This window comes from Papaver somniferum, chromosome 2 (assembly GCF_003573695.1).
Source record: "Papaver somniferum cultivar HN1 chromosome 2, ASM357369v1, whole genome shotgun sequence".
NCBI classification, from domain to species: Eukaryota; Viridiplantae; Streptophyta; class Magnoliopsida; order Ranunculales; family Papaveraceae; genus Papaver; species Papaver somniferum.
Window position 1 is genome coordinate 60,745,676 of NC_039359.1, and position 10,700 is coordinate 60,756,375.

The 10,700-nt window shown below is 37.5% G+C and overlaps 1 non-coding gene across 1 annotated transcript; it reads left to right on the top strand.

Annotated features, from left to right (window-relative positions):
- The first annotated feature begins 10,136 nt into the window (after window positions 1-10,136).
- On the top strand, window positions 10,137-10,208 carry TRNAD-GUC. Its single transcript has one exon. It is a non-coding gene; the product is annotated as a tRNA-Asp (tRNA).
- Window positions 10,209-10,700: the final 492 nt, after the last annotated feature.

Below are 10,700 nucleotides of genomic sequence, written 5' to 3' on the forward strand. Positions count from 1 at the left end.
AAAGTAGAAGCAGTTTTCACAAGTCAGAAATAAAAAGTTAAGAACATGTTTAGATACTGAGAGTAAAAGTCAAACGGGATGTATATCTTTATTATACTCTCCGAATAGGATCAAAGTTTTCTTCCTACAATATCACTATGAAAGTTGATAGTTGTTCATTCCTTTTTGATATATCCTCCGACCAATCTTTTCTTCCAAGATGCATATTTGACTCAAAAGACTTGTGCTTTTAAGGAAAAGATAGCATACACCAAATTAAGAACATTAAATCTGCATCTCCCTAACTTGATAATCTTAATCTTTCATTTATTTTTTATGTCTTGACTTATTTCTAATCTAATTTGATAGACTGCTAAGGCTCTTTCATCTTTTTGGTAATTTTTTATAAATTCTTTCATGGTTGTCTAATTTTTTATGATTTCCTATTTTGTGTTTGCTTTCTGATTTTTCTCTAATGGCTTTTATCTTTTTTGTTGTTGTGATCAAAGTTTGATGAGTTTATTAATAAGCTTTTGCTTAGGAGTTCAAAGAAGATTGGATTCATTGCTTTTGCTAATGGTGTTATGTTAAAGAAGTCTCAAATCGGTTACAACTCGTCAGAACTAGGTGACAGTTCATCCGGCTCTTTGTTCAATTCAAAAAATTTCAAATTCCACAGAGTCAACATCGTGCAGTTATTCAATTGCCTTTTTTTGATGCTCTTATTTACTATGGACAGCTACGACCTTTCTATACCCAGTAAATTCCTCAAAATATATTGTTGCCATACTTATCGGTTTGATTTTTATCTGCAGTTATACAATGAGATTTTTCCTACCCATTTATACCCTCTAAATATTAATTCTGATTATCTCATAAAACCTAGCTATTTCCAATCTTCTTATCATAAAACTTTTCACCGAGTGAATTCCTCCAACTGTGTAGAGGTAGGTTTTCATCAATTTTTATTCTCAATGGAAGATGGCAAAACCAGTCAAGTCACTGATCTAGTTAACAAGTTTAAGCAAGCTACTATTGATTTGGGAAACATTAATGAGGTTATTGTCATCAAGAAAAAGAACAAAGAAGCTGAAGAGAAGGATGAATGGGAAGCTAGCGCTATTGGGAAGATTATCATTGAAGGACGGATGAGTTATGACATGGTTGAAAGAGGAACTACTTTCACCTGGCCTTTCCTTACTCTGGATGATTTAAAAATCGTCGAGATAGAACCTAACTTGATGATCTTTAAGTTCAACAATTGGGATTTGCTCAACAAGGTTATCGAGGAAAGACCATGGAGCATTAATAAACATCTTCTGGTTGTGTATGATTATATTCCAAGTATGGTTTATACGGAAAAACATTGGGGATTTCAGCTGTTTTGGATTTAGCTAAATTACTTACTTCCAGAACATATGAATGTTACCTCAGTTACCAAAATAGGTCAAGTTATTGGAGAAGTAATAGCTATAGAACCGAAAGATGCAATTCCTGTAGATGGTGTCCCCGTAAAAGTTTGTGTTAATGTTAATCTATCAATGCCATTAAGAAGAGGTGTTAAATGTTCCACCAATGCTGGTGTTTCTAAGTGGCAACAATACTTTTTTGAGCGCCAACCTAAAAGCATATGTATTGAATGTTATATTATCAATCATTCCAAAGAAGTATGTAAGGATGCTTCCATTTATTTGAAGAAAGCTCATGAGAAGCCTTACTTTGTCGGGAAGGTCAACAATATTCGTACAAATATTTCTATGGTTGCGCCTAATATTGAGGCTGTTGCAGTGCAGACTCCTGCTATTAAAAAGAATCAAAAGAAGTTCACCAAATCAAAGGTCTTCACTACCCCAAAAGATGGTGAAGTCATTAATTTGAACTCTCTGATTATTGAAGAAGGATTGATTATGGAGGAAGATAGCAGACTTGGAAAGCGTCATAGGATTGGTGATGATTCAATTACTAGATCTACTTCTAATGAGACTTCTTCACAGAACAATGATGTGTTTTCAAAGTTGTTGTAATGATAAGATTCGTTCAAGACTTGTGAAAGCAGATTTTAGACTTAATTTTAAATAAAAATATAGGAAACTTAAATAAAAGTGATATGAAAAATATGGAGAAGAATGGGGCTATGGATTCCACTAATTACCAATATCAAAGTGATTTATGTTTTCTAATCATAATTATGAAAATCCTTCATTCAAATTGATTCTTAATATTGCAAAAGTTGATTTTTTAGAAATAACAATTGTAAATCGAAAGTATGGGACATCAAAACCCTAGGCTAGCATGCTCCATCAATTGAAATAACAATTGTTTAACAAAAACCATTTATCTATTTATTTATCAAGGAAAATAATCATATAATAATTGCATAAATTAAATAAAATAGAGATTACCACATTTCATTGGCGATATAGCTTCCTCCGTCGCCCCAAAGGATGGGTTTAGCTCATCATTGTGTAAACTTGCTCAAAATATTGATTCGTGCTCAAAATTTGTTTACAAAGATGAAATGGAGAGAAAATAATGAAAATCGGGTGTTTGCAACGTTTATAATTGTTGCAAAACACTCTTACAAAGAACGATAAAAAAGAACTGTTGTTGTTGTATCTCTGCGACCCTCGTGTGGCTGTCGTTGTCACTGTAGCATGAACGACTGCCTCTGGTGGTCTTTTGTTCTTCGTGTTCTTGGTGCAGCAGCATAAACAGAGTTCTGAAAACTCTTGATTCATGCCTCCTGAGCTCTCCTCTCCACCTCAAACTCTCCGTCCCCCCTTCTATGTGATCCTAGGAACCTATTTATACATCATTGCAACATTGAATCTCCCAAAATCTCTTTATTTAATCCCATAATTTCTTTTATTCTCGAAAATATATTGTTTCCAAAAATCGTTTTCCTACGCGTCTGCAGTTGTATTTCTTTCCTTCTATACCTTCTTCACGCTCCAGAATATCGATCAACTCTTCCAAGCACGTGCAATACACGTTTAAATTCCTCACAACTCGTGCAAGCTCATGTTTTTCCTCCAACTCCCTGTTTGGATTAAACCAGGTTATCCAACCAAATTTGATCGAAACAAACACCCATACTAGCTCTGTTAGGACATATCACAACTACCCATGAAGTTTCAGCGATTGAATCACACAAAAACTCCTGCAAACATTCGATCGAAATTCTGCCAGTGAAGTGAAATGTTTTCCCGCCAAAATTGGTTTTTTTGAATTTGAAAAGAAGATGTCCCCCCCATAATCCTGTACGGGTTTCCCTTTAGCACTTGCCTTATGGGGTGCAAATAGTAATTTTTGGGCATAAATAGTAATTTTTATGGGGTTTCTCCGGCACATTTTTGGGGTGCTTCCGGTGCATTTCTGGGGTGTCTTTAGTACTTTATCCTGGAGTGTAAAACACCACTTTTCCACCCAATTTTGCCGCAAGAGCTTATTTCTCTATAAATACCTACACAAAATAAATACAAAATTGAGCACTAACAATACATATAATTGAGACATATTAGACAGACAAATGCGTCTATCAACACCCCCAAACTTATTATTTGCTAGTCCTCGAGCAAATCAAAACTACAAAATAAAAATGACTATACTTAGCACGTGCAGCAAGCCGTTAAACCGCTAGGTGGCCCTAGCGGCGGAGTCTTGTCTCCGAAGGGTTTACCAGAGGTGTACCCACAAAACCTTTACTCCAGACCCTAGCTATCTACGCAGAACCTTGGAAGGAACTAAAGAATCTCATTGGTTGGCATACTCTCATTGACTACAGGAGGAAGTACCCTGATGCGAAATTCCAATTGTTGTACACGAGTTTGCACTCAGCATACTAAAATTCATATATAAGTGACAGAGCTCTACTCAGATAGTTTCTGTACATCATAACCGGAGTCAATCAATCACATGGAAAGATTAAGACGATGGATAAAGAGATGGTTAAAAGTGAACGGTGTTTTCCATATATGTTTGAAGGCCTCTCCCAAGGTGACTAATATCAACACAACTGGCATATACAAGGGGACCAGTGGTCGATAAACCTAACTCTAGGTCAACACAACTGGCATATACAAGGGCACCAGTGGTCGACTTTATTGAATTTATTCCGGTTGGTGTAATGGTCTGGTCTTTTTTTTTCTTTTTTTTTTGTGTATCTCAATCACTCTATTCCACCCTAGCAAAGGTAACAACTTGAATCGTGTGCCCCACCAAATCACTTAAAAAAATAAAAATAGAAGGATTAGGATTCAACGAGATATGGCGAAACTACCATGTTTTTTTTTTAATTCTAACACCTGAGATCTGTGCTTTTATGAATAAACTCTCTAGATGTTTCCATCTAATCAGATTGGTTCCTCAACTCCTACAACCAAGATGTTCCCATCCACTTAGATTGGTTAGTGCCAACCTTAATAAGAATAAATTTCTAGGCTCTGTAGTTTATTTATTGCAACTAAAATCTAACAAAAAGTTTCTTCCCCACCCCCAAACTTAAATCTAACATTGCCCTCAATGTTTTTAATGAAAGAGCAATACCAAACAGTAATGTAACATGAGGAATCAGTAAAGAGAGAAGTCGTAAAGATAGTACCTGGGTGAAGAGAGAAACCAAAAACTAATATATTACATACAATCGCCTCGATGGTCAATCAAGGGTAAACAAGGTCCTCCAGAGGGACCTCCTTAATATCACCTGTAGGAAAGGGCTCTAAAAAAGGTTTCAATCTCTGACCTTTAACCTTCGAAGAAATACTACCATCCGGTGTCTCGATCTCAACAGCTCCATGAGGAGAGACAGTGCGAACAATAAAAAGGACCCGTCCACCGAGAACGTAACTTCCTAGGGAAAAGATGCAAGCGGGTATCATACAGAAGAACTTTTTGACCTGGAGAAAATGACTTTCTTAAGATATTTCTATCATGCACAAGTTTCATTTTGTTCTTATACTCCTTAGAACTATCGTATGCATGTCAAGTGAAAAATTTAGTTTCTCAACAACCCAATAAGCTCTATGTTCTAACTCAACAGGTAAGTGACATGCCTTTCCATACACAAGTCGATAAGGTGACATTCCAATGGGGGTCTTAAACGTAGTACGATAAGCCCATAAGGCATCAGTAAGCCTAGACGACCAGTCTTTCCGATTAGGATTAACTGTTTTCTCTAATATACGTTTTATCTCCCTATTGTAAACTTCTACCTGACCACTAGTATGTGGATGATATGGGGTAGCTACCTTATGTGTAATAGCATATTTCTTCATCAAAAGCCTAAAAGGTCCATTACAAAAGTGCGACCCTCCATCACTAATTATAGCTCGCGGTGTACCAAAACGTGTAAGTATATTATTTTTTAAGAACTCAATCACAACCCTATGGTCATTGGCTTTACACGCAGCCGCCTCAATCCAATTAGAGACATAGTCTACAGCGACAAGGATGTATAAGTTACCAAAAGAATTAGGAAACAGACCCATAAAGTCAATACCCCACACGTCAAAGACCTCCACAACTAAAATAAGGTTCAAGGGCATCATGTTTCTACGAGAAATGGTTCCTAATTTCTGGCAACGTTCACAAGTCACATAGTAACTGTGGGAGTCTTTAAACAACGAAGGCCAATAGAATCCACACTGCAATATCTTAGCAGCAGTTTTCTTAGCACTAAAGTGACCCCCACAAGCATGATCATGACAAAAGGAAATAATACTGGACTGGTCACTCTCAGGTATACATCTCCTAATAATCTGGTCTGGTCAATACTTAAATAGATAAGGATCATCCCAAAAAAAGTGCTTAATCTCAGCTAAAAACCTAGAACGATCTTGTTTACCCCAATGTTGGGGCATTCGACCAGTAACAAGATGGTTCACTATATTCGCATACCAAGGTAATTGGGTAACAAAGAACAATTGTTCATCAGGAAAGCTATCCCTTATAGGAAGGGAATCATCAGGCGAACTAACAACTAGCATAGACAAGTGGTCTGCTACAACATTTTCGGCACCCTTTTTGTCTCTAATGTCTGGAGAAAACTCTTGCAACAAAAGAATCCACCTAATCAATCTAGGTTTTGTATCCTTCTTAGACAAAAGATATTTCAAAGCAGCATGATCAATATATATGATGATCTTAGAACCTAAGAGATAGGGTCTAAACTTGTCTAAGGAAAACACAATGGCTAACAGTTCCTTCTCGGTAGTGGTATAGTTCAACTGGGCATCATTCAGAGTTTTGCTAGCATAGTAAATCACATGAAGTAATTTTTTTTCTCGCTGACCTAGCACAACACCAATAGCATAATCTGAAGCATCACACATGATCTCAAAGGGTAGGTTCCAGTTGGGTGCCTGGACTATGGGGGCGGTAGTGAGTAAATTCTTAAGCTTCTCAAAAGCCTCTAAACAAGCATCATCAAAGACAAACTTAACATCTTCTACAAGCAAATCGCAAAGAGGTCTATAAATTAGGCTAAAATCCTTAATGAATCGACGATAAAAACCTGCATGCCCTAAGAATGACCTAATATCTCTTACAGTTTTTGGGACCTGTAAAGTCTTAATAAGGTCAACTTTGGCTTTATCTACCTCTATACCCTTGGAAGATACGATATGCCCTAAAAAAATTCCTAAACGAACCATGAAGTGACATTTCTCCCAATTAAGCACTAAATTCTTTTCCTTAAACCTAGTCAATACTAGTGACAAATGATGCAAGCCCTCATCGAAAGACGAACCAAACACTGAAAAATCATCCATAAAGACCTCTAAGAACCGTTCTACCATGTCAGAAAATATGCTCATCATGCAACGCTGAAAAGTCGCAGGGGCATTACAAAGCCCGAAAGGCATGCGTCTATACGCAAAGGTACCAAAGGGACAGGTAAAAGTGGTTTTCTCCTGGTCTTATGGGGCAATAACGATCTGATTATATCCAGAATAGCCATCTAAAAAGCAGTAGTGACTATGTCCAGCTAATCTCTCTAGCATCTGGTCGATGAAGGGAAGGGGAAAGTGGTCCTTCCTAGTGACCTTGTTCAATTTCCTATAGTCAATACAAACACGCCAACCTGTGGTCACTCGGGTCGGGATTAACTCATTGTTATCATTCTGGACTATAGTAATACCGGATTTCTTGGGTACAACCTGAACGGGGCTGACCCACTTACTGTCTGAAATGGGGTAGATAATGCCTGCATCTAACAACTTAAGGACCTTGTTTCGAACTACCTCTTTCATATTAGGGTTTAGTCGACGTTCACACTAGCTCCTAAGTCAAGCAACACTTTCTCAAAACGGTATTTACCTATTGTACAAGAAATGGTAGGGGACCCTGGGTCTTTATACGTAGGAGTAGTGGTATTCTGAATAATAGAACTCACCTGACTAGCTAGAAAGGTTTTCTTCTGGACATTAAGCTTTCGCTTTCGTGTACATATATCCTTGAGAAACTTGGCATAAGAGGGATCTGCTTAATTGCATCTAGTAGTGGAAGGTTGATAGTTACCTGCTTAAAAACCTCCAACATATCATTAAAATTGGACTCCCTCTTAGTTGGAACTAGCAGCTGTGGGAATGGGGCTCTAGGGAAAAATCTGGGCTCAATATGACCATCATTGGTCTCTTTAGAGACTCTATCAGTCTCCTCAGTTTCTGGTTTAGAAGTGTGAACTATAGCATGTTCACTATCAGGCATGGAAACCTTGTTGTCTATCACTCTACCACTCCTAAGGGTTTTAATAGCATTCACATGATCAGATGGTCTTTCACCTATTTCATTAATTCCTCTAGGGTTGGGTTGAGTCTGACTAGGAAACTTAATTACCTCTTTCTCTTAAAGACTCATTTATCTGACTAACCTGGGTTTTCAACTCGGAAATAGCCTGAGAGTTAGCCTGACCTACACTCTTATTTTTTTTTAAACCTTGAGAAACAGATTGCTGAAACTGCACAGTGTTATGAGTTAACACAGCAAGAGACTCTTCTAAACTCATAATCTTCTTATCTGAAGGGTTCTGAAACTGTGCCGGAGCTGAAGGATTCTTAGTATAGCCAAAACCTGTGGGAACCTGAGCGATACTAGATTGACCTTGACTCTGTCCCTTGGACCAAGAAAGGTTTGGATAGTTTCTCCAGCCAGGGTTATAGGTTTCTGAATATGGGACAAACTTCTGTCGGTTATCAAACCTAATGTTGTTATAAAGAGCATTGGCTTGCTCTTCAACAGCATGGCCTTCCCAAAAAGGCTCATTTCTTCCACTACCACTAGAATGACATAATTCTAAGGCTTCTAACCTTTTGGATATAGATCCTATTTTGGCATCTGACTCATAAGATCCTTCTACCCTATTAACATTTCCTCTACTTAGAAGAATTGTTTTCTGGGTTTCCCTACTATTTTTCCATTGTTGGGTCTTATAGGCGATTTCATTCAAAAATGTCATCGCTTCATCAACAGTTTTATTCTCAAACCCACCTGTGCATAAGGACTCAACCATGGTTGTTGTTGAATAATCTAAACCCTCGTAGAGGATCTGAACTTACCTAACCTTCTACAAACCATGATGAGGACACTGAGATATCAAGTCATTGAACCTTTCTAAGTACCTATATAAAGATTCTCCCTCTTGTTGGGAAAAAGTACATATTTATGTCCTAATAGACGATGTTTTATTCCTTGGGAAAAACCTATGTATAAAGGCAGAAGTAAGTTGGTCATAGGTTTCAATTGACTCAGATTCCAAACTATACAGCCAAGATTTGGCTTTATCTTTTAAAGAAAAGGGGAATAACCTAAGTTTCAACGCATCATCACTTAGGTTTTTAATTTTCAGAGTACTACAAACTTCCTCAAATTCCCTAACATTAAAATAGGGGTTCTCATTCTCCTTCCCTAAAAACATTGGGAACATCTGTAAAGTCCCAGGTTTCATTTCATAATTTGCCTCGGTTTCAGCTAACTTGATACAAGACGGACAAGAGGTCCTAGTTGGGTTTAGAAAAGCTTTCAAAGTTGCCATTTCTGGCACTACCAAAGGACTAGGAGTACTAGGGGTACTTTCCTCACGAAGAGACAGATTCTCAAAACTGAAGTTTCCAAAAACGGGACTCTCAAAAGAAGAGTCTTCGAGCTCCCCGCCTTCACAAGAAGAACTACTAGGTTTGTCACTAATCAAACGACCTAGATTGTTTCTTTTCCAAGCCCGTTTAAAAACTTCGGGCATACACTAGAAAAACAAAATTAAAAAGAAAAGTCCTAAAAAGAAAGGGATGTTCTATGCAAACACAAACAAGGCTGACTCCACCACAGCAAACCTACTGATTTCTATCAAAAAAAAGCATGATGGCTCCACTTAGATTGTTTCTAGACCAGCTTCTAATCCTTCAAACGTGAATTCGTTACAATTTAAGAAAACCCCTCTGGAATCAATCCGAGTTAAAGTAAGTTGAATAGAGGCGAGGGAAGCTCGGTGGAGCTTTGATACCCAAGGCCTCACCGGTATTACAAGGCGGCGCAGTCACGCATTCAACTTACAGAAACCGTCAAGAACTTCGAAGTATGCTTAAAAGAGTAACCAATATTTTTCGAATGACTTTCCTGTTAAGCTCGTTACCCTATCGGTCTCGTTCTAGTCAAAATTTTAGGCTTAGGTTCGCGTTTGGTGTCGTTTTCCTAAGGCGAGCAAGAAGAGAACGGTGATGAAATCCGAACCCTTATCTTGTATGGCCAGTCCTTGCCCTTTACTAGGAAATTAAAGCAGCCGTTTTCAAGTCCTCAACATATATGCATACAAAGGAAGACAGTAACTCGCTGACAGGGGATTCACGAGTGTTTCGACAAACTTACCTCCCATACCAGACGGGGGATGAACCTTTGTAGTCGACTCGGGCCACGACTCCTATCTCATGTACGAACCCGAGGGGCCGAGGTGATATCGTAATCATTGTCCTTCTCTGCAAACAGTTTATATTTAAACTACCCTTCCGTAGGGTTTAAAAATAATGTCCCAAAATTTAAAGTCCAAAGTCTAAAAATATAAAGTGCAAAAGAGAAAGAAAGTCTAAAAAAAAATAAAAATCTACAAAAATAAAAATGTCTCTTTTTTTTTTCTCTCTTTTTTTTTATAAAATAAAAAATCTTCTTCTTTCGTCGTTGTAGTATAGTGGTAAGTATTCCCGCCTGTCACGCGGGTGACCCGGGTTCGTTCCCCGGCAGCGGCGCCAAAAACTTGGTATAGATTTTATATAACCAAAATTAAATGAAACCTCGTTTTATCCGCAAGCGCACAGGTCAATTGTAATATAGATAGCAAATGCGGTTCGTTCCCACAGGGAGTGTGAAATACCACTACTAATTAATACCAAAAATAACTAATCAACAAAATAATGTTTAACGATTTTGCAGAAATTCGAACAAAATGAAATAATAAATAATAAAGACGTAACCAAAATGGGTAATGGGTTGTTAGGATTTTCGATTTCCACCAATTCAATCATATAATTTCTACAAATCTCTATCCATTACTCAAGACAAATTTCGAAATCAATTTCATGTCTCGGAAGATCGTATGTTAAATTCTAAAATATAGTTTCTGCGCTGTAACTTCCTTCGCTTCATGGGTAGTGATTCTAAAGCATTAAATATCAATCCTAAAGCATATCACGTCAAGGGATTTTAAACAAAGCACGAAATATCAATTGAAAAGCATACAT